General features: G+C 40.1%; 1 protein-coding gene across 2 annotated transcripts in view; it reads left to right on the top strand.

Annotated features, from left to right (window-relative positions):
- SGCG (sarcoglycan gamma) overlaps positions 1 to 22,990 on the top strand; it is a 95,776-nt gene that overhangs the window by 3,264 nt on the left and 69,522 nt on the right. Inside the window, exon 1 of one of the 2 annotated variants that reach the window (XM_015120737.3) lies at positions 15,111 to 15,312. The exons of the other annotated variant lie outside the window; for it this stretch is intronic. The gene's annotated coding sequence lies outside the window, so the exon portion shown is untranslated. Of the gene's footprint in view, positions 1 to 15,110; positions 15,313 to 22,990 lie in introns of those variants that run through there. 2 annotated transcript variants of the gene reach the window in all.

Below are 22,990 nucleotides of genomic sequence, written 5' to 3' on the forward strand. Positions count from 1 at the left end.
AGTAAATTAGCATATACATTTCTGAATATGACATCTTCAAAATTAGGAAATAAAATAACTACCTTAGCAACATGCATTTTCACATTTCATTTTGTTATATATGAGGGAAATATTTGTGCTGGAATAGGAAACAGCAGGAAAAGTAAGAAGAGGGTAAAATGATGCTTTCCAAGGTAATTTAATCTGGTAGTAGTTACAGATCTGCTGTCTAGAAAAATGTCTGGACCTAATACCTAATTCAGACTCAATTTCAATTAGGTTAATGCCTCATTCAGGCTTGGTTTGAAGAGGGGACCCAGTTCTGAACCCCTGAGTGAGATCACCTAAATTAAATTCCAGCATGGATGTGGGCTTGGTTGCTTTAGGTACAAAACCCTGAGTCATTCCATTATATCAAAGTATACCTACGTTAGTAATTAAATAATGAAAGCTGAACTGGAAAAGTAACATGAACCAGGTATTAATGTGTAAAAATGCACTATTTTTGTCTAGTAGGCTTTACTCAATATTTGTTGCTAAACTCTTTTTCAAAACTAAGATATAGTAAGTTACCTGAATCAGAAAAGGGAACATTTTTAAATATGAAAAATTTAACTAAAATCATAATGAATTGAAGACAATTGATACAGGCATGCCATGTGAGATAATCACATCACAGAGAATGCAGTCTTCATCCATCAGGCATTTGTGCCTGTGTTACAAACAATCCAATTATTATACTCTTTTTATTTTAAAGTGTAAAATTAAATTATTATTGATTGTAGTCATCCTGTTGTGCTATCCAACACTAGGTCTTATTCTTTGTTTTTTAACCCATTATCCAAACACCCACCCCCACTTTCACTACCCTTCCCAGCCTTTGGTAACCATCCTTCTACTCTGTGTCTCCATGAGTTCAATTGTTTTGATTTTTAGATGCCACAAATAAGTGAGAACATACAGTGTTTGTCTTTCTGTGCCTGGCTTATTTCACTTAACATAATGTTCTCCTGTTCCGGGGCCGGGCGCGGTGGCTCAAGCCTGTAATCCCAGCACTTTGGGAGGCCGAGACGGGCGGATCACGAGGTCAGGAGATCGAGACCATCCTGGCTAATATGGTGAAACCCCGTCTCTACTAAAAATACAAAAAACTAGCCGGGCGAGGTGGTGGGCGCCTGTAGTCCCAGCTACTCGGGAGGCTGAGGCAGGAGAATGGCGTAAACCCGGGAGGCGGAGCTTGCAGTGAGCTGAGATCCGGCCACTGCACTCCAGCCTGGGCGACAAAGCGAGACTCCGTCTCAAAAAAAAAAAAAAAAAAAAAAAAAATGTTCTCCTGTTCCATCCATGTTGTTGCAGATGACAAGATCTCATTCTTTTTATGGCTGAATAGTACTCCATTGTGTACATGTGCCACATTTGCTTTATGGCACATTTCCATTAATCTGTTGATGGATATAGGTTGCTTCCAAATTGTGGCTCTTGTGAACAGTGCTACAACAAACATGGGAGTGCAGATATCTCTTCAATAGACGGATTTCCTTTCTTAGAGGTATATACCCAGCAGTGGGATCGCTGGATCATGTAGTAGCTCTATTTTCAGTCTTTGTCTCCAAAGTGTTCTCCATAGTAGTTGTACTAATTTACATTCCCACCAACAGTGTACAGGGGTTCTTCTTTCTCCACGTCCTCACCAGCATTTGTTATTGCCTGTCTTTTGGATATAAGCCATTTTTAGCTGGGGTGAGACAGTATCTCGTAGTTTTTATTTGCATTCCTCTGATGATCAATGATGTTGAGCACCTTTCATATGCTGTTTGCTATTTGTATGTCTTCTTTTGAGAAATAGGTATTCCAATCTTTTGCCGTTTTTTTTTTTTTTTTTTTTTTTTTTTTGAGACGGAGTCTTGTTCTGGCACCCAGGCTGGAGTGCAATGGCGCCATCTCAGCTCACTGCAACCTCCGCCTCCTGGGTTCAAGCGATTCTCCTGCTTCAGCCTTCTGAGTAGCTGGGATTATAGGCACGTGCCACCACTCCCAACTAATTTTTTGTATTGTTAGTTAGAGATGAGGTTTCACCATGTTGACCAGGCTGGTCTTGAACTCCTGACCTCAGGTGATCCGCCTGCCTCAGCCTCCCAAAGTGCTGAGATTACAGGCATGAGTCACCGAGCCTGGCCTCTTGCCCATTTTTTTTATTGGATTATTATATTTTTTCCTATAGAGTTGTTTGAGCTCCTTAGATATTCTGGCTATTAATCCCTCGTCAGATGGGTAGTCTGCAAATATTTTCTCCCATTCCGTGGCTTGTTTTTTCATTTCATTGATTGTTTCCTTTGCTGTACAGAAGCTTTTTAGCTTCATGTGCCAGAAAAACCTTCTTTACCATTGTATTTAAAATATTCTCCTAGTGATTCTATTTATTCTCTTGTTACTATAGAAAATTGTCTTGCGTTTCATATTTAAATATGATAAATTTTCGTACATACTGGCTGTTTCCCTTCAGCTAGAATATAAGCTCTAAGAAGTCTCTACAACAAGAGGCCTCTTTTGTCCCCTTCACGATGGTGTCCTCAGCCCTGGAACAGTGTTTGGCACCTAGTTGGTGCCTGTTGGACCAAAGACAGCAGTAGTAGCCCCAGCAGGGTACTGGTGCCTTTGCCATACAGCTAACTCATGTAATACAAAATAACACAGCTTCTCAGTACAGTCTTGAGGACAGCTGGTAATTAATTGCGTTATTGTAATCTCTGTATATAATAATGGACATTTCCATGCAGTTACCTAAAAATCCATTACTTCTCTGTCTTAAACAAGAACTACATTTGTCATCTATTCTAGCGGACAAACATTTTTTAAAATCAGCAAAAGCTTGCTCACATACCTGACAGAGATAATCATTGATAACAATTATCTATATAAGGCATGATTGACAGGCATCTGCTATTAATATGCACTCTATTGTGTTATTATCATATTTCACTGAATCTAAGATGCCCATTTTTGTCACATTTAATAGCTCTGAAATTGTGAGGCATATTACATTCAGTAATATGGTTTAATTCGCATTGGAATTTCCTTTCTTAATGGCACAGAAGTAATGGTGTTCTTATAATCGTCATTCTTAGATTTGATGAGATACAGTATATGAGAAAGTCAAGAACTCATCCATGAGGTTTACTGAATAATTTTTATATATATTATAAATTATTATATATAATATTTACTGAATAATTTATTTTATATATATATAAAACTTAGAGCTGTCATATTAAATTTTCCCACTAGTTCTCTCTTGCAAAACCTAGTAATCTTTCTCTACCCTCATCTTTGACCCCCTTCCTACCCAGAGCACAGGAGAACACTGAACAGTCCTCCTCATTCATGTGAGCCAACACTGATGATGTGGATTTCCACAACCTGTAAGTTCTGTTTGCTTGACTAATGGCAGGGAGTCATTCAAATTTGTGTCCATCTTCTCTCTTCATTTTTAAATACTCCTTTCTACTTGTGGTTGCATTCCCCCTCATTCTTCCATTTGTCAGGAGCCAACACCACCATCACCCTGCAGGGAAAAAAAAAAAGAAAAAGCAGTCTGCGCAATGGCTCATGCACATAATCCCAGCACTTTGGGAGGCCGAGGTGGGTGGATCACGAGGTCAAGAGATTGAGACCGTCTTGGCCAACATGGTGAAATCCCGTCTCTACTAAGAATACAAAAATTAGCTGGGCATGGTGGTATATGCCTGTAGTTCCAGCTACTCAGGAGGCTAAGGCAGGAGAATCCCTTGAACCAGGGAGGCGGAGGTTGCAGCAAGCCGAGATCTCGCCACTGCACTCCAGCCCGGCAACAGAGTGAGACTCAGTCTCTCTCTGTCTCTCTCTCTCTCTCTCTCTCTCACACACACACACACACACACAAGCTACTTCTGTAGATTATTGCATTGGTTTGCCTCAAACTTGTATTAGATTCTTCATGTTGCAAATGATCAAACACCAACTATACAGTTTTGAGCAACAAAGGCAATTTATTGACTGACCTAACTGAGAAACACAAGATGGGGGCTGGCTTGGGCATGCCTTGATCCATGGCCTAAGCATGGCCATCAGTTTTTCTCTGTCCCTCATCTCTGTTCTCTGCTGCATTGGCTGGCTTGTGTGGCTGCTGACAAATCCAGGCTTCCGGCACTATCCAATTCAGGGCAAGCAGAGAAGAAAGTGTGTCTTCCTGGTGGCAGAAATAAAAGTAGTGGAATTTGCTCTGATTAAGTCTAATTGGCTTGGATTGAATCCTTCTAAAATAATCTCTATGAACAAGAGAATGTCTGATTGGCCTGTCCTGTCCTAAGTCACATGAAATCCCATAGAATCTAATGCTTGATATCAAACTGCTTTCTTTCTTTCATGTTAAGGAACTGGGCTGGGTGATATATTTAATGTACTTGGGGCCAAACCCTTCATTTCTTCCTTTAATTGGAATCCTCCTTTCCTGTGAAAACAAATGGACTTTGTGATCATTAGCTTATTGAGGGTAGTATACACACATTGATTGAAATGATTTAAATTAAATGATGTAAGATGTCTGCTGGAGCCAAGTGGCACATATGGCAGAGAATCAATGCAAAGAAAGTTTGAGTAGAAGGAAGGATGATAAAGACATGAGCTTGTCTATGTGTCCATGAAATGTCCCTGCCTTTGAGTCTTCAAACACGAGGAGCTAAAGCCACCTGAATTGCTGCTTCTCTTCCTGTTATCGCCTTCTTCTTCTGGTGTCTTTTCCCCCAGCCACGGCGTAATTGTCTTGCCACCACCCTTGTGACCTCACGACATAGCATGTCTATTGTCACGGGGCCTTTGGTATCCAGGCACACATTTTCAGAGGACAAAGATTTCTTGAGGGAACAGGATGGTAAAGAGTTCTCAGTAGCTGGCATGAGGATGAGAGGTGAGGAGCTCAGGGACCCTCAGAAGTAACCTGAGAGAGGTAGTGTCAGGAGCAAGACAAGTGCAGCTGCATGGGTGTCCAACTTCTCTGCCTTTCAGCCCATGGCCGTGCCCCTGTGTGTGGTCAAGCCTAATGACCTGTATGCATCATAACAGAGGAACTTGTTGACCCATGATGTTGATTTGAAAGCTAAACTATAAAGAAAATAATATAATTCGGCTTGATTGTGCTATAAAAGTGCTATGCTATGGTCTGCCTATGAGAGTTAATTACTAATTGGGCACATAAATGATAACATATACCATTAAGTCAAAATGTCTTTAGCATGTCAGGCATTTCAGTAGGTAAACCAAGACACTTTTATCCTAAAGGCCACATGTATCATAATCTGTAAGTCACGTATCTTATTTCTTTTGGATAAATTCACTCTCAGCATTAAGGAATAATTATAATAGCTAACCATTTAACATGTATTTTACTACACGTCAAACACCTTTTGTACATTATCTCATTTAATTATGTCATTAACCTTAAATGGGAGATAGTATTATTCCCAACATTAATAGGAGAACATTGACCATTGAAGAAGATAACTGACTGACTTAACATTACACTGCTGTTAAGTGAAGAAAGTAAAGTTGAAGCTCAACTGACTTCAAAGCCTGAGATTTTTGTTATCTCTAAGGAAAAATAGAGAACAGAAGATTTTGAAACTAACGCCACGTAATGTTAATCAGAATCAGAGTACAAGATATCAGCCAAGCTGTCAAACCAAGGAGGCTATAAGGAATCTGCATCTGACTTTTTGGGATCTAAGGCAGCAGTCCCCAACCTTTTTGGCACCAGAGTCCGATTTCGTGGAAGACAGTTGTTCCATAGATGGAGGGCATAGGGGATAGTTTCAGCATGTAACTGTTCCAAATAAGATCATCAGGCATTAGAGTCTCATAAGATGCATGCCGCCTAGATCCCTCTCATGAGTAGTTCACAACATGGTTCGCACTCTTGTGAGAATCTCATGCCTCCACTGATCTGACAGGAAGCAGAGCTTGGCATTAATTTAATGTTCACTCACCAGCCACTCGTCTCCTGCTGTGCAGCCCGGTTCCTAACAGGCCATGGACCAGTACCGGTTCATGGCCTGGGCTTGGGAACCCCGATCTAAGAGGTTGAGCCAAAGTCATCAACACTGAGGATACGATTCAAAATTAGGGAGGCCAGGGTTGAAGCCCATACCATATAATTGAAAGGAATCAGGTTTCCTGTACAGGGAAGATTGCCTTTGGACTTGAATATCTGATCACAAGTCATCTCCACTACCTCTTACTCACGGATTAACCTCTCCTTATCTGTACTTTTATTCCCTGGGGCATTTGCAATGTTGCAATTGCAATATTGCATGATTTCATGTCTGTATTCCAGGGAACCTTTGAGGGAGATGTCCAATAAGCTCTAAGAATATGTGGTTTTCTCTTTTCTCTTTTTCTCTCTTCTTTTCAAAGAAGAAAGTTGGTTTAAGATTTAGGTTGGTGATCTCCAAGTTTGCTTATGAATTAATAAAAAACATAACACTTAGGAAAGTGACTGATACATATCTCAGTATGTGTTGACTTCTATACATTTATAAATTATATTCATATATTACTATATTATGCATATTTAAAATATATAAAAATATTAGAACATTTAAAAGAATTAATAATAATGATCTGTGCTGTTGGAGAATCAACAGGTCTCTTCCAAATACATTAAAGTTTTCCTTTATTTGCTTCCACAGCCCTTAGTTCATGTCTAAATTGTAATGCTAACCATATTATCGAGTATGTAGCTGTCTGCCTCCTCAGTGGGAAAGAAAGCTACTTAAGCACAGAAAGTTTATGGTTTAAAGTTAGTGGTTTACTGATCTATTCATTAATTTAGCAAATAATTAATGAGTATCTAGAGACTAAGGAAATGTAGGTATCAAGACTGAGTCTCTGCCATCAAACTTAATATCAAGTGATGGATGAACAGGTTATAGACAAGCAACAGTCACAGATTAGTCTATGCTGAAGGCCAGGAGTAGGATGAAGGTGCTTAGGGGGACACCAGTCCTGCAAGAAAGGAGGAAGTGGGAGAGAAGGGTTAAAGAAGGACACATGTTGATACAGAATAGCCCCTACTATGTAGTAGATTCTCAACAAATATATGTGGTTGTTAAATGCTGATGTTAATGTTTTTTGAGTTTGAGAAGATTGAGAAAAATCATATCTCTATTTACCGCCCACTTTCTGAACCAACTGAAAAACAGACAAAAGAATGAGGCCAGTGAAGCTCTGTCATTTTTTGTTTGTTTGTTTGTTTGTTTGACAAATGAAGCTGTGAGAGAATATATGCTAGATGTGCAGCAGTGGTGGACTCCTGATGTTACATTCTGGACAAGGGTCTACCCACTCACCCACCAGGCAGCGCTGGGAAATCATGGGTTTCCAAAGGGAAGATTGCATCTTAAACTCTCAGCATGAAGGACCCAGGCAAAAATTGTCCTCTCTGCAGACATGGAGCCAGGTCCCTAAAGAGGGAGGAGGAATCACACATGCAGGCCCACTTTCTGGCTCCAGCTCACAGATGAGGCGCATAAATCCACTTTTCCTGGGAAGAAATGAGTAAAAATTGAAGAGAGAGCCCAGGAATGTCACTATAATAGGAAGGAACCATCTCGGAGAAGGAGTGTTTCTTATATAAATGAAGATTTCCACAAATTTTCAATGGCCAACATACTTTCAAGGTTCCTGGGCACAGATCAGTCTATTCCTCTATATTCAGACTTCTGCTCTTTTCTGTTCAATTCTGCTATTTTCCTCCAAATTTACCTTATGTCATCTATTATTCTTTTCGTAATTCCTACCATCATCCACTTTCTAACCCTTCATCAGAAATTTCTGATCAAGGTAAAGAAATTTAAGAACATTCATGGAATATAACTTTAGTATTCTTGATAATAACTAGTTTGCAATAAGAATGAATACACTTAAATTTCCTAACTGCATGCTGTCTTCTCTTTGATCACATCAGATATATAAAATGTCAGATGAATGTAAAAGGAAATAAATTGGGAAGAATATTAATTTGACCAAAAGATAGGCACAGATGCCTTTAAACAGTAATATATCTTACTCAGTGTAAACTAGAAATGAAAATTAGGACAGAATTACATGTCTCTGCAGGAACTCTTAATGATAGACGTCAGTGCAGCAAGGACTTCAAAGTTCAGTAGGAACTATTTCAATCCAGAATTCTATGCTAAATGAAATGAATTATTAACCAATTTGAGAGCAGAATAGATAAATTTTCAGACACCAAAAGTCTCAGACAATCTGCTTCCCAACCCTCCTTTCTGAATAATTATTGAGGGTGCACTCCATCAAAGCAAGGGAGTAAATGGAAGAACATGAGTGAAGGTCCAGAGAACAATTAGCCCAGCTCAAGAGAGCACTGACACCTACTCAAGGCCACAGCTGTGGGAGCCTCAGCCAGCAGATGGGGACAGGAAGAGGGAGAGCCCGCATCACACCAATACCACAGAAAAAGGAGATTGTGTATGATGGTCATGATTACTACAAGTTTGGCAGAAGCTTGAGGATGTGATAGAGGTAAACAATACAAGAAATGAAAAGGAATATAGTTACAAAACAAGGGAGGTGGAGGTTAGTCACACAAGAAAGTCATGATCCAACCATGACAGAAACTGTTTATGTTAAAAAAGGAAGGCAAGTACATTTCAAGGAGAAAAAATGGAATCGATTCCATATAGTAGATTAAAAATTAATAAAAGTCAGGAGACAAGTAAGATAGAATGTCAGAGACATATTTCACACAATTTCTTCTTGTAACAAAGAGATAAAAAAGGAATTCAGAAATTCCAGCAATAAAAACTGTGTGGGAAAGACATAATGTCAGTATAAAGTAATTAAAATATTTGGAGGGATATTTTTCAAAGTAGATTCCATTTGGAACTCGTAATAGAAACACTGAGTGGCACAGAGGTTATAAAATCAGTATTTGTCTATGAAAGGAAACATAGCTATAAAAATGTGAACACTTTCTGTTGCTTTTTTTTTTTTAATCAAGCTGGTCAAATCACAGGAGATGCCGTTATGGTTTTCAAATGGAATGGAATGGAATGGAATCAGCTTTGATCATGTAAAAGTGCAGGTAAACTGAAAGAGGGCTGGAGACAGGAGTGGTGTGCACCACGGTCACAGGTGGAGGATGGAGCGGCTGCAGCACCGTGTACTCAGTAAAAGAGCATGAGGGTCAAGTATACTCTCCATGATTTTGAAACAGGAGATAAATATTTAAGTAGACTGTGTGAAATTGCCAAGTTGACCACAGAAGGAGCTGAAAGGGGTGACAGAACTACATAGGAGAAAGGAGGAGAGTGCTGCAGGATGAAAACCTGCATGGAAAAACTGGATAGATCATGCCTAGAGTTAATACACTGAGACATAGCAATAGGAGGCCAATTAAAGGTAAGAGCTAAGTATGAAAAGGAAGATCTAAGTAGTGACCTCAGACACGTGGAGGTAGTGATGTGGTGGGGAAAAGAAGGAGACAGCAGGAGATTTTATTCTAAGCCTTTCTGATTGACTTCCTTTTTACCATGCATAGATTCTATTTTGATAATTATTCTTAATGTATTTCCTGTGATTCTGATATGCACATGTCACACTTACATTTTCTGCCCAAATAATCACTGCCCAAGAAGTCTATTCTTGATGGAGTTGCAATATCTGTTTCTTACAAATTATTCAAAGTCATGTGTTCATGGGAAAATACTTTTAGAATATCATAACCCAATTCAGTAATTGCCAGTGTATAACATGACATTGAAATTTTAGATAGTACTCTTATTTTCTCTTCTGAAGAGTTTTCTTTTTCTTTTAGCCTTTCTTATACCTAATTTCTCCTGCATCTCAATGATTTCTTATTTATTACATGTGAATTTTTTCCCCTCTATCTTCTCTTAGAACACTGAGTTCAATTTTTGTAAGTATTGACTTCCAGTTCCCCAAAGGTACCATGAAAACAATACATTTAGTAGTCTAATATACGAATATTTAATTGATATAACAATTTTACAGGGAATATTAATTATATTTGTTAAAATGTGTTCACTGGGTGATTCATATTGATAAATAATCAGAGAATCTGAGCGAGAATCATCCAAGTAATTACAATCCAGATGAAAACTCTTAGTTTTCAGTTGAGTATAAAATCATTTGATTACTCATTTTGTTTATGTGAAAGGTCTATGGCCATCTATTTTGAGGATTGTACCTTTAATTAAAGAGGAAAATAATTGACATAGTATTTTTGAAAGCTTTTAAAGTTTATTACTTGCAAAATAATTTAATTTGCATTCACATTTAATTTGCTCCCAAAACCATACTTTTATTACTGTTATACTGACCTCTTCTGGATACTTCCTATAATGTCATCCAGATACTGTGATAGCTCAAGTTTTTTAAGGTTACTGTATGGAATTAATATCACTTTTTTATAAAAACTAATAAGGCTGGCGTAACTATTCAGTTTAGTCCATTGAAGGCTCACTATATGTATACATTGAACAAAGAGTTTATGGTCTAGTAGAGAGGACAGCATAAACAAGTAATGACAACAAAAATACAAGTAACTACAGTTAAGTTTAAAAGTACATATAGATCTAACATTTGCTTTATATATTTGTGTGCTTTACTGTTGGGTGCGTATATATTTATAATTGCTATATTTTCTTGCTGAAAATGTTCATTTATCATTATATAATGACCATCTTTGTCTTTTTTTATAGTTTCTGACTTAAAGTTTATTTTTTCTGATACAAGTATAACTACCCTCCTTACTTATGGTTTCCATTTGCAGGGAATATCTTTTTCCATCTCTTTGCTTGTAGTCTGTGTGTGTCCTCATAGGTGCAATACGTCTCTTGTGGGCAGCATACAGCTGGGTCTTTTAATCCCTTCAGCCACACTATACCTTTTAGTTGGGGAATTTAACCTATTTACATGGAAGTTTATTGTTGATAGGTAAGGACTTATTCCTGCTATTTTATTAATTGCTTGCTGGCTGTTTTGTAGATTCTTTGTTCCTTCCTTCCTCTCTTGTTGTTTACCTTTGTGGTTTAGAGGTTTTCTGTGGTGCCACTACTGGGTATATATCCAAAGGAAATGAAATCTGTATGTCAAAGAAACATCCGCATTCCCATGTTTATTTTAGAACTATTGACAGTAGCCAAGATATAGAATCAACCTATGTGTCTAACAGTAGATGAATACATAAAGAAAATACTGTATATATGCATGGTGTAATACTGTTCAGCCTTTAAAAAGAAGGAAATCCTGTCATTTTGAGAACATGGATGAACCTGGAGGACATCCTGTTAAGTAAAATAAGCCAAGCATGAAAAGACAAATACTGCATGTTCTCACTCATATGCAAAACCTTAGAAGTTGATTTCCTAGAAGTTAAGAGTAGAACAATGATTACCAGAGAATGGGGAGGGGAAGGGTAAGAAAGGGATGAGCTTGATCAGCGGGTAAAAAGTTAGAATTAGAGAAGTTTGGTGTCCTGTTGCACAGTAGGGTGACTATAGTCAACAAAAAGGTATTGTGTATCTCAAAATAGCTAGGAGAGGGGATTTTGTGTGTTCCCACCATAAAGAAATTATAATGTTTGAGGTGATGGATATGCTAGTCAGGATAAATCAGGATAAAAAATTATCCTGATTAGATCATTACCTAATGTATATGTGTATTGAAATATCACTTTGTACCCAGTAAATATATACAATTAGTATGTGTCCCTTTTTTTTTTTAAGTATAGAAAACTGATAGTGGCATGTAAGCAGATTTTTTTTTTTTTGGAGACGGAGTCTTGCTCTGTCACCCAGGCTGGAGTGCAGTGGCACGATCTCGGCTCACTGCAACCTCCACCTCCCAGGTTCAATCTATTCTTCTGCCTCAGCCTCCCAAGTAGCTGGGATTATAGGCATCTGCCACCATGTCCGGCTATTTTTTTTTTTTTTCTGTATTTTTAGTAGAGATGGGGTTTCACCATGTTGGCCTGGATGGTTTTGAACTCCTGACCTGAAGTGATTCGCTCGCTTTGGCCTCCCAAAGTGCTAGGATTGCAGGCATGAGCCACTGTGCCCGGCCTGTGAGCAGACTTTTAAAGGTTAAATTATAGTTCACCAGTAGAAAAAGATGGGAGGTAACCCTATTCAAAGATAGCCAGGCACCCAAGGACATTGTCACTTTTGTGATTCTGAACTCCCCGGTACAAGGCACAGAAGAGATGAACAGGGCCCATCCCTGAAGGCATGTGTCAAGACCTTGGTCCTGCATCCCGGAGGCTCGCTGAAGGGCTTTAGGCCAAGGAGTAATACAGACAGAATTACCTGTTCTCGTCATTCCTCTGGCAGTCCCCAGGTGTATAGGATGGGGGCTGGCAGTTCCTGGAATCATAGGAAGTAGGTACTTGGCTATGGCAACGGGCGATGCCAGAGAAGGTGAGGCCCTAAGTCAGGCAGGGATAAGGAGGGAGGGCAGGCAGAGCAGGAGGTCCTGCGAGGGAATCCACTGAAGTTAGTGACAGGCAGACTGGTGAGTGAGGGAGAGCCCTAAGTCTGCTGTCTTCTGTGAGCTTCTGGGGGATGGCATCGTCAACTGAGGAAGGAAAGACGGACGAAAGAGCAATGGGTGTTGTATTGGAGGAACTGTGGAGAGACAAGGTGTGTTGTATTGGAGGAAAGCCTGAGCAGTTTTGAGGGATTTAGTCACAGTAATCCATGACTGCAGTTAGCTTACAAAGTGATGAGAACTGTTAAAATGAGACTGCTATCCATATATTTGTCAACTTCACTTGGACCTTGGACATGGCCTAATATGTTTCACTAGTCAATTGACAACCCAAATCATTAAAATGCTCTGTTATTTTCAAATGCTGAACTTTCTCATTCCCTCATTTCCACATTCTCCATCTACAGATAGCCTCATCTCTTACTTCATCTCAAAGTAGAAATGATTTCTCCAAAACCGACCACATCACTACTGAAATTCCCTATTTTCACTGGTTCTGAAAGTGATCCTCCCCAACCCAGCCGCTTCAGCCAGCAACAGGGTTATCCACGCCCAAACTGAAGGAAGAGCTTGATGAGAGGACGTCGGGAAGAAAGGTCAGCGCTAACTGATGACCGTAGTAGTCAAGAATGGAAGCACAGGGCGAATGAGGGGGAAGCCAGGAAAGGTCCCCATAGGCTCCTAGGACCATGGTTGGAAGCACGTTTGTCGTGGAGCCCCCAAGTACCAAATGGGTACGTTAGGCCTAAGGACTTTTGAAGTCACTTCCACCCATAGGCTTACCAGCTTTGTAATCTGGAACCAATTTTACACCTAAATGAGAGTTAGACTAGATTTCGTTAAGGTCTCTTGGAGCTTTAAAATGTTATGATTCCTTTGAGAACATTTCAAAATGTGTGTGTGTGTGCGTTACAATCTTAAGCTGCCTACATTACAAACTGAAGGTCTTGCTTTAATAATTTCGACTAACTGATAAAATCAAAGGCTTCTTTATGTCATTCTTCTGCCCTACTAAACATAGGTGTGGATAGTATTAAATGAATCTGTAAATATGAGTGGGGATCAAACACATCGCCTGGCTAATATTTGTACAAAGCAGTTCCCAAAGCATTGAAAAGTTCATTGCAACAAAACCAATTTACGATTGATGAAAAGGTCTCTCAGTTGTAACCTTTAAATGCATGACATTTCAATCAGAATATCGAGTTAGCAGTTTCAGACTTTGACTTTTCAGACATACACTGATACAAAAATACATTTCATATCATTATTGTTTAATATATTATTTTTGTTTGAAATTGATAGTTGTCCTACAATTTTATGTCTAGCTGAATTCCCAAAGTAGAAGTACTAATGTGCAGAGAATTCATGAAAGGTTTTCAAATGTCTTACAAATGTAAGATCATTTGAAGCTGTATTGGCTTGTAATTTAAGGCCTGCAGCTGTTGGTATGATAGAAGCATCACATTTCAAAAGAAGTTGTGGTAGAGTGTGAATAAGCAGAATGAAGAGAAAAGTCTCCTGAGAAGAAAATAAAATGAAAATGTAGCATATGCATTGTTACAGCATTGCTCCTTTTTTTCTTCATTTTTTATTTCAGGTTCAAGGGGTACATGTGCAGGTTTGTTACATAGATGAATTGCATATCACCAGGATTTGATGTACAAATAATTTCATCACCCAGGTAGTAAGCCTAGTACCCAACAGTTTTCTGATCCCCACCTTTCTCCCTCCCTCCTTCCTCAAGTAGGCCCCAGTATCTGTTGTTCCCAACTCTGTGTGCGTGTATACTAAGGCACTGTTTCTTACATTCAAGGTTTAGTACTAAAATGCAAATATGAAGTATATAATTTAGTAAGTTTTAATTCATGCTGCACACGAGGCCACATAAAAATAAGGCAAAATAAAATATTAAAATTATTCAGAAGTTGGATATTTATTCTATTGCCTTTACACCTTATAAAATGGAATGGCCTAATTACTCTTAAATGAAGATAAAGACAATTTAAGATCACGTTGTAACATTCACATCATTTGTTAAACATAATAGAAATGTGAGTTTCCTAGAAAAGAACGGTCATAATTTTAACATGCAGAGTTTGTTTACCTTCTATTATGGTGATCTTTGTTTAGGATTTTCTCCTCAGATATTAACGTTTTTCACTTAAAGAGGCTCAGGGAAAGTGATTTTTAAAGAGTCACTGTTACATGGTAATATGCATTTGGATGAGACTAGTATATGTGTAATATATATAGTCACAAGTTCTAACTTGCATATTAATTTGAAGAGATTTTTCATAAAATTTTATCAATATTAGTTTCTAATGGAAATTAGTCTTAGAAGTTTTTTGTTATTTGTTTGAGGTAAAGGTTTTTTTAGGAAGTTATAATTATGTTAGACTATCATGCTTTAGGGTTTAAATGTTGAAATATTGGTTTTGTAACAAGAAGAGTTTGGTTTCTTGTTTGTGTGTTTTGGTTTGTTTTTGGCACGTAAAGAGCTGTGTCCTGGAATTGGTGCCCAAACAATTTTAAGTGTGGTATGAACTGTTTATGTCATTGAGTAAAATTAGACACGCCTGTTGCTAATGTGAGAGGATGAAACATGAGACAGGGCTAAACTCGTGAGAGCGCTTTCTCCAGGGACAGTTGCTGAAGTTTCATCCTTTGCTCTCTTTCTGTAAGTCATGGAAAAGTTTGAAACATTCTGTCTTCGGTAGAGCTCAGGCCGACAGTAGTTCATTCGCCAGTGCACTTTTCTTAATAGCTAAGGTAAGCGCTCAGTTTTAACTTGGATTTTATATCAATACAAAGTACAACCTAAAAACCAAACACTTATGAGGTTTCTTAATATTCTTTCTTCTTTGTGGCATAATAGTTAATAAATTTAAAACAATGTTGAATAAATTTGTGTATCAGAACATAATGATATATCAAATATCAATAACGTTCTCATTTCAACTAAGTTATTCTGACTACTAATATGCTCTGTAGTTTTAGCATAATCCTGTATTTCTAATATTTTTAATTTGTAGAATGCCAAAGGTAGCATTTCTGTATTATTGGGCATTGAAGTGTATCCTGTAGTTAATCTAGACAAAGTATCATCTTTAAGATCACCTGCTTGTAATTCTGCTCTTAAACTTTAGTGGTAGAATTACATTTGCTTTAGATTTTCTTGATAGTTTTGTTGTAGACACTAAGAAATAAACTAAAATGAGTGACAACAAAAGTCCAGTGGTTTTATAAGTTGGAGATAAACAAAACAAGAGCAAAATAGCAACCTGACTCCTTCGCTATTTTTGGAGTGAAAAAGGGAAGAATGTTTCTTTCCCCAAATCTGGAAAATATAAAATGCTGCTCAAAATATGTATGAAAAAATAAACATAAGTAGGGTAAAAGTACACATGTGCTAATGCTTCAGCTTACTGAAGTTATGAGTTCTTTCTCTGAGTTTTCTAAATTAATATATGACAAGTAGCAAACACAACTTTTTTAAAGGAAGGCTTAGAAAAAAATAATAAGGGAAAATATAACTCAGCTGACTGAAAGATTTGCCAGCAGGATGGAGTAACTACCAGTACAAAATGAACCACAGAATACACTGTTTATTTTTTGCTTATTTTCTTGCAAACATTTTGTAGGTACAAAGAAGCACCTTTGCGGAATTTAAAAAGTAGTGCTACAAGTTGGGGTTCGTTTTCTAGGTTCTAGGATTCATTTCAGATTGTCTTTCAAAGACAAATGAAAAGTAGCATTTCAATGTAGTTAGATATAGCATTCCAAGGACTAACAAATTCAGGTGTCCGAAAGATATCAGCTAAGCTTGCAGTTAAAATGCCGAAAATGAAATTGTGCCATATTGTCCTTTTAAAAATGTACTTGCTAGTCATTAAACTAAGTTATTAAATTGCATTAAAAATTAAATAATAAATTATAGTGGGTGCCCAGTGTGTTCAGTTTTGCATAATTTATAGGACCTGAGGATCTCCCTCCACTCCCTCATCACAGCCCTTGCGTCTTCTCAGCTGAGGCACCAGGGCTGTGGTTTCCTAGTGGGAAGGGAGAAACTACAGCATTCTGAGGATGACTCTGCTATTGTCCTGCTCCTTCAGAACCCGCCTTGACCCTCATGATACCTTCCTTTCTCTCCCTCCCTTCTTCCCTCCTCTTCTCTCAGCCTCTGTAGCATCTGTCTGGCTTTATTCTTCTCCAGACCTACTGCAGGGCCAGATAGCTCTACAACGTTCTCATGAGGATTGCAGGATCCATCGCTTGCTACTTTGGCCATTTCGGATTCCAGCTTCATTTTTAATTGTTTATGTTATGCTGTAGATAGTTTTACAGGAACATTGGTACAGGAGTATTTAGTAATGTGTGGATTGGTAAAGGTCTCAAGACTTTTCTCAGAATCTGTGAAAATCTCAGTGCCTACTCAACTTCAGTATGACTGGTGTGTAGGACCACTGTGGAATGGGACAAAGGAGGGCTCGCTGTGCCCAAAGGCGTTTGTGCTTCATCCTAAGCACCGGTGTGACCTTTGAACCTCTAGAAAAGGAGAACAGCGCAGTCACGTGGGTGCTTTGATAGGATCACTGCAGTTGACATGGAGAATGGATTAGGGACAGTGGAGGCGGCAGTGAAGGGCACCTTAAAACCCAGCTTCACCTTCGTGACTTGTTTAACTCTGTTTTTAAAATGCTCAATTGATTTTACTTGAGAAACATCTCTGGAAAGTCTAACATCAATGAAGAGGCTATGATTAAAAGTTTAGGCTATGGAGCCAGACTGCCATTTGACCTTGTATGAATTACTTCATTTCTATATGTCTCAGTTTCTTCATTTGTAAGGTGAGAGGAGTTGCATTGTAGCAGCTACCATTTTAACAAGTATCGAATCTAGCTTATATAAGACAATTAGAAAGTTTCTGACTTCTTAGTAAATAGTAGCTTCCACAGTCATCACCATTCAATGCACCCTCTTAGCCTGACCCCACACAGCGGGGAAGTCAGGAAGACGGGAAAATAACGGTAACTGGTCAGGAGCTCGAACCTGCTCCTCACAGTCCCCTAAGAAGGCGCACCAGAAAGGAGCCCTAAGCAGGCAGGAGACTCCAGGCTGAGGCTATTTCTGCTGTTTCTGTGGAGGAAGTTCTCTACACGCAGCCATGGCTGCTCAGAAGGGGCGTGTGCATTCCAGGATGCAAATAACCCTCCTGGCATTCCCGGTGGCCGCCTGCCTATCCCTAATGGTAAGGTCTATGAAGGAAAGAAAGGCAAGTGACTGTTTTCCTTTCCCATGAAAATCTTCCTTTCGTTCAACAGTTTAGCTTGTAACAAAAACTTTATATAAAATATTCTCTCTTTATTTTTATTTATTTATTTTTTTGGAGGACAGAGTCTGTCTCTTTCGCCCAGGCTGGAGTGCAGTGGCACGATCCCGGCTCACTGCAACCTCACCTTCCAGGTTCAAGCGATTCTCCTGCCTCAGCCTCCTAAGTAGCTGGGATTATAGGTGCCCGCCACCATGCCCAGCTAATTTTTGTATTTTTAGTAGAGATGGGGTTTCACCGTGTTGGCCAGGCTGGTCTCGAATTCCCGACCTCAAGTGATCCACCCACCTCGGCCTCCCAAAGTGCTGGGATTACAGGCATGAGCCACCATGCCCAGCTGATACAAAATACTCTAAAATGTTAACCTTGGTGAAACAATACACCAAGTGTGTTGTCTCCATACTGGAATGCATTTGAATGTGTGTATTTTGGCAACATTTGAAAGTCACCTTAAATCATCCCATTCATATCCCAAAGCAAAGGTGCTAATAAGGGTGGAAGTGAATAATGGCCCTGAGGCCATCTGAAACTTTTTAAATGAACTGTCAGGCCATAGGAAAAATACATATATACCACGTTTAATAAGAAACTTAATTAAGTGTACCTCAAGAATTTCTTTTTGCATTTAGTCTTGTAACTAAAAAGAAGCACAGCATAATTGATACATTGAAATAACTTCCTTTTCTCAAAATTTTCACTTAATATTGTGTGAATGTTTTTCAGAGTTAGAATTTAGTTATACGCAATTTTTAGGGACTAGGCAAATTGAAGGTTTTTTTTTTTTCTTGAGGGGGGCGGTGATAGTTGCTTTGCTTAAAAATTTTAGGCTTAGTATAAAAATCAAAATATTTATAAAATAGATTACAGGCTACTTTATTTGCTGTTTGGTTAAACACAGCGTTCGTGTGTAATTTTAAGAATATTCTAAACTCCCTTCTCCTTTGTAAATAACATCAAATTTAAGAGTCATGTCTACACAGGATAAATGGTACTGCAGTGTAGGCTGGTCCCCCTCACAGGGCTAGTATGTAATGAACTGGTTTCTGGATGACCAGTAAGGGGATCTTTTTAATTCTCTCTCTCTCTCTGTTTCTCTCTGTCTCTGACTTCTCTAAGAAGTGTCCTTGGCCTCAGCCCACACCTTGCCCAGCTTCCTCTCGTAACCTAGCCGGCTTCCCTCATTGCCTGGTGCCTTCCTCTTGAGAGCATTCCCTTAATACAATACCTAAACAAGAATCCGCATCTCAAGCTGCTTCCAGGGAACCTGATGTGAGATAGTGTCAACCTAAATAACAAGCAAGCTCCCAAAGAAAAGATGTTCATTTGTCAATAGAGCATTGCGGTGGGAATATAAGGATTACACAGTTGTTCTGAAATTAATCGGTATGATTATGAAATCTGTATGAGATTGCAGGCAGATGTCCTCGCGGAAGTATTTAAGGTTGTGGTTTTTGCAATCTTTTGTGATAATTTATGTTATCAGCATATAAGCATAAAAAATTTCTCTTTATGATCTTCCCTGGTTCTATTTGTCAGAGTTTTCTTAACATTAGTGACACCATTTTGATCCTGACAACTTTCACATAGATAAAGTTGAATAGTGTTCTGAGAAATCTATCAGTGTACCTGATCACTGTTTTGTTTTGTTATTTTTCTGAAACGGAGTCTCGCTCTGTCGCCCAGGCTAGAGTGCAATGGCGCAATCTTGGCTCACTACACCCTCTGCCTTCTGGGTTCAAGCAGTTCTCCTGCCTCAGTCTCCAGAGTAGCTGGGACGACAGACACCCGCCACCATGCCCCAGCTTATTTTTGTATTTTTAGTAGAGACGGGGTTTCACCATGTTGGCCAGGCTGGTCTCGATCTCCTGACCTCGTGATCTGCTCGCTTTGGCCTCCTAAAGTGCTGGGATTACAGGCAGGAGCCACTGCACCCGGCCCCTGATCACTTTTAAATTCCAATTTTTCCAACAGCAATTGCTTAGACAGGTTCCCTGGGAAAGAGACTCCAAGCTGGAGACATGCATGCCATGTATTGGAACCCATCTTGAAAAAAAATCCCTGTAGGACAGCAAAGGTGGCAGAGTGGGCAGAAGGAGATGTAGGATAACACTGTAGCTGCCACGGAACTGGAGTCATGCAGGGCTGTTCCTTGCAGGGGAGGGGGCCGGGCTTTCATCCAGTGCACTGATAAAACGCTGGAGTGTGCCTCTCGTGGGGAAACACAGCCATGGGCGAGGCAGCTTAGTGCAGTCTGAAGTCATTCTCGTCATCAGCCATCACTCCCACAACTGAAGGAAGGAGTGTCTTGGTTCTGAAGGGTGACAGGGGTGACACAGCACCAGAGTCCACCCCTCGCATCACTCAGATCCTCTTGCTTTGTTTACCTAATTTGGGAACAGCTCCTCCAAGGGTTTGATTGATCTCTTTTCCTGGGGGAAGGCTGAGGGAATATTAATGACAGGATCTAGCGTCTCCCCTTATGCACATGGTCTCATGACTGCAGCTGATACATACCCATCCTTTTTCCCTCCCACCGCCTTCACCTACCCATTCAGCATTCTCTTCTTTCTTGTCTAACACCCTGGCTGGTCTGAGTAGCCTTGGGGTGACCCAGACATTCAACTCTGAGGGGTCTTAGCCTTGGTCACCAACCCCTAACCAGTCCCAATGCACTTGTGGTTCACACGTGGCTGAGCATTTGCTCTCAAAATGGCCAGAGGAATACCAGCAAATGCCTTGCTGGTCTGCCCAGGTGACAAACATATTCTTCCCAGACAATTCTTGTCAGAATGGTGCGTCGTGTCCTCACCAGTGGTATCCGGGATGAGGAGGTGAAGTGATTGCAGCAGCTTGAAGATGACTGGGACTCACGTTGTGTCCTCTGATAGAAGCACTCCCTGCTGACTTCGAGTGGCTGCTTGGTCTTATTGAGGGATGCTGCTGTTTCTATTGAAGTTGGTAGGGTCTTTATTATTTTATTTTATTTATTTATTTTTGTTTTATTTTATTTTTGAGACGGAGTCTCGGAGTCTCGCTCTTGTTGCTCAGGCTAGAGTGCAATGGTGAATGGTGCGATCTCGGCTCACTGCCACCTCCACCTCCGGAGTTTAAATGATTCCCCTGCCTCAGCCTCCCGAGTAGCTGGGATTACAGGTGCCTGCCACCACGCCCAGCTAATTTTTTGTATTTTTAGTAGAGGCGGGGTTTCACTCTGTTGGCCAGGCTGGTCTCGAACTCCTGACCTCAGGTGATCCGCCCACCTCGGCCTCCCAAAGTGCTGGGATTACAGGCGTGAGCCACGGTGCCCGGCTGTTAGGGTCTTTATTAAAGAACAGTTATGAGAGATGTATGAAGTATGAGTAAAGATAGAATAATTTAGGTTTTTTATTGTAATGCTATATCCTAAACATGGAAGTCTATTTGATCAATACAGTAGATGAGAATATACTTTATTCTGCCTGCCTTTAACAAATATGTATAACGGAGCCATTACTATGTGCCAGACCCCACTTTAGGTGCCAGTTATATAATAAACAAACAGACACCCTTCCCGTCCTCCTGGAGGTGAGCCTAATGAGGACCAGGCAATAAAAAGTAAAACAAATAAATGCATCATTATGTTCTAAAAGGAACTTTGAAGGAAACGAACAGGACACAGTTGCAGATTGTACAGGATAAAAGGGACAAGAGCAGGTGTTTATGGAAAGCTGAGGTCGGGAGGACAGAGTGGTGGCCAGGTGGTATGGACCAGTTTTCCCAGTAGTGGGTACAATGTGTGCAAAGACTGTAAGATAGGAGAAAGCTTATTCCGTTTGAGGGATGGAAAGGCTGGTGCTCCTGAGAAGGGCAGAGTGAGGTGAGATGGAGCTGGAGAGGCTGGCTGGTCCAGATGGAGTGAAGCTTCATCAGACGTGCAGTGGGAAGCCACGAGTGACTTTAAACAGGGCAGCAATGGTCCTCTTGTTGGGTGCCGTGTGGAGGCTGGATAAAGAGAGGCAGAGTGGGTGGAGGAGACCCCGAAGAGGCCGCACCACCAGTGCTGGAGTGAAGCAGGGGCAGTGCAGATGGGGAGGCCAGGATGAGCACAGCTGTCCTCAGGATGTGGCAGGCAGGGCTTGCTGATGAAGTAGACGTGAGGTGGCAGAGAGAGGGATTGTGATGGCACTCAGGCTTCTGAGATGATCAGCTGGGCATGGCTGGTGCCATGGACTGAGATGGGAATAGAAAAGGGAAGGGGGGAAATTCAGGAGGTGAGGGGAGAGTTGTTGAAAATTAAATTACCTTTTAACAAGTTCAGTTCGAAATACCAAGTGGAGATGTCAAACAGGCAATTATCAGATTAGAGAGTTCAGAGATGTTTTAGGTTGAGATAAAAATTTGGGAACCGTCAGCCTATCAATAATATTTAACTACATGATAATGAATAGGATCACCTTGAAAGATTGATGGAAGAGAAGAGATGGTCCTAGACCAGTTCAGGCAAAACCCACCATTTAGAGGCCGGAGTGAAAGAGAAGATTATGAAAGGGCCTGAGAAAGTCCAGAAAGGTAGAGGATAAAACTAGGAGAATACTGATTTTAAGAAAAAAAGTGTTTTCAAGGAGGAAATAGCCAACCATTTCAAATAAAATGAAGAGTGAAATGAATTTTATTTTATTTTTTATTTTTATTTATTTATTTTTTTTATGAGACGGAGTCTCGCGCTGTCACCCAGCCTGGAGTGCAGTGGCCGGATCTCAGCTCACTGCAAGCTCCGCCTCCCGGGTTCACGCCATTCTCCTGCCTCAGCCTCCTGAGTAGCTGGGACTACAGGCGCCCGCCACCTCGCCCGGCTAGTTTTTTGTATTTTTAGTAGAGACGGGGTTTCACTGTGTTAGCCAGGATGGTCTCGATCTTCTGACCTCGTGATCCACCCGTCTCGGCCTCCCAAAGTGCCGGGATTACAGGCTTGAGCCACCGCGCCCGGCCGTGAAATGAATTTTAAAAAGTGAGAGAAATAAAATAGGAAGTGAATATTGGATTTGGAAACAAGGAGGTTGTGTGATCCCTCTGACTGATATTAGCCAAAGCTAAATATGGCAAAATAACTTCTGGAAACACATCCTTCTATCTAAAGAC

Source organism: Macaca mulatta, chromosome 17 (genome assembly GCF_049350105.2).
Source record: "Macaca mulatta isolate MMU2019108-1 chromosome 17, T2T-MMU8v2.0, whole genome shotgun sequence".
Lineage (NCBI taxonomy): Eukaryota > Metazoa > Chordata > Mammalia > Primates > Cercopithecidae > Macaca > Macaca mulatta.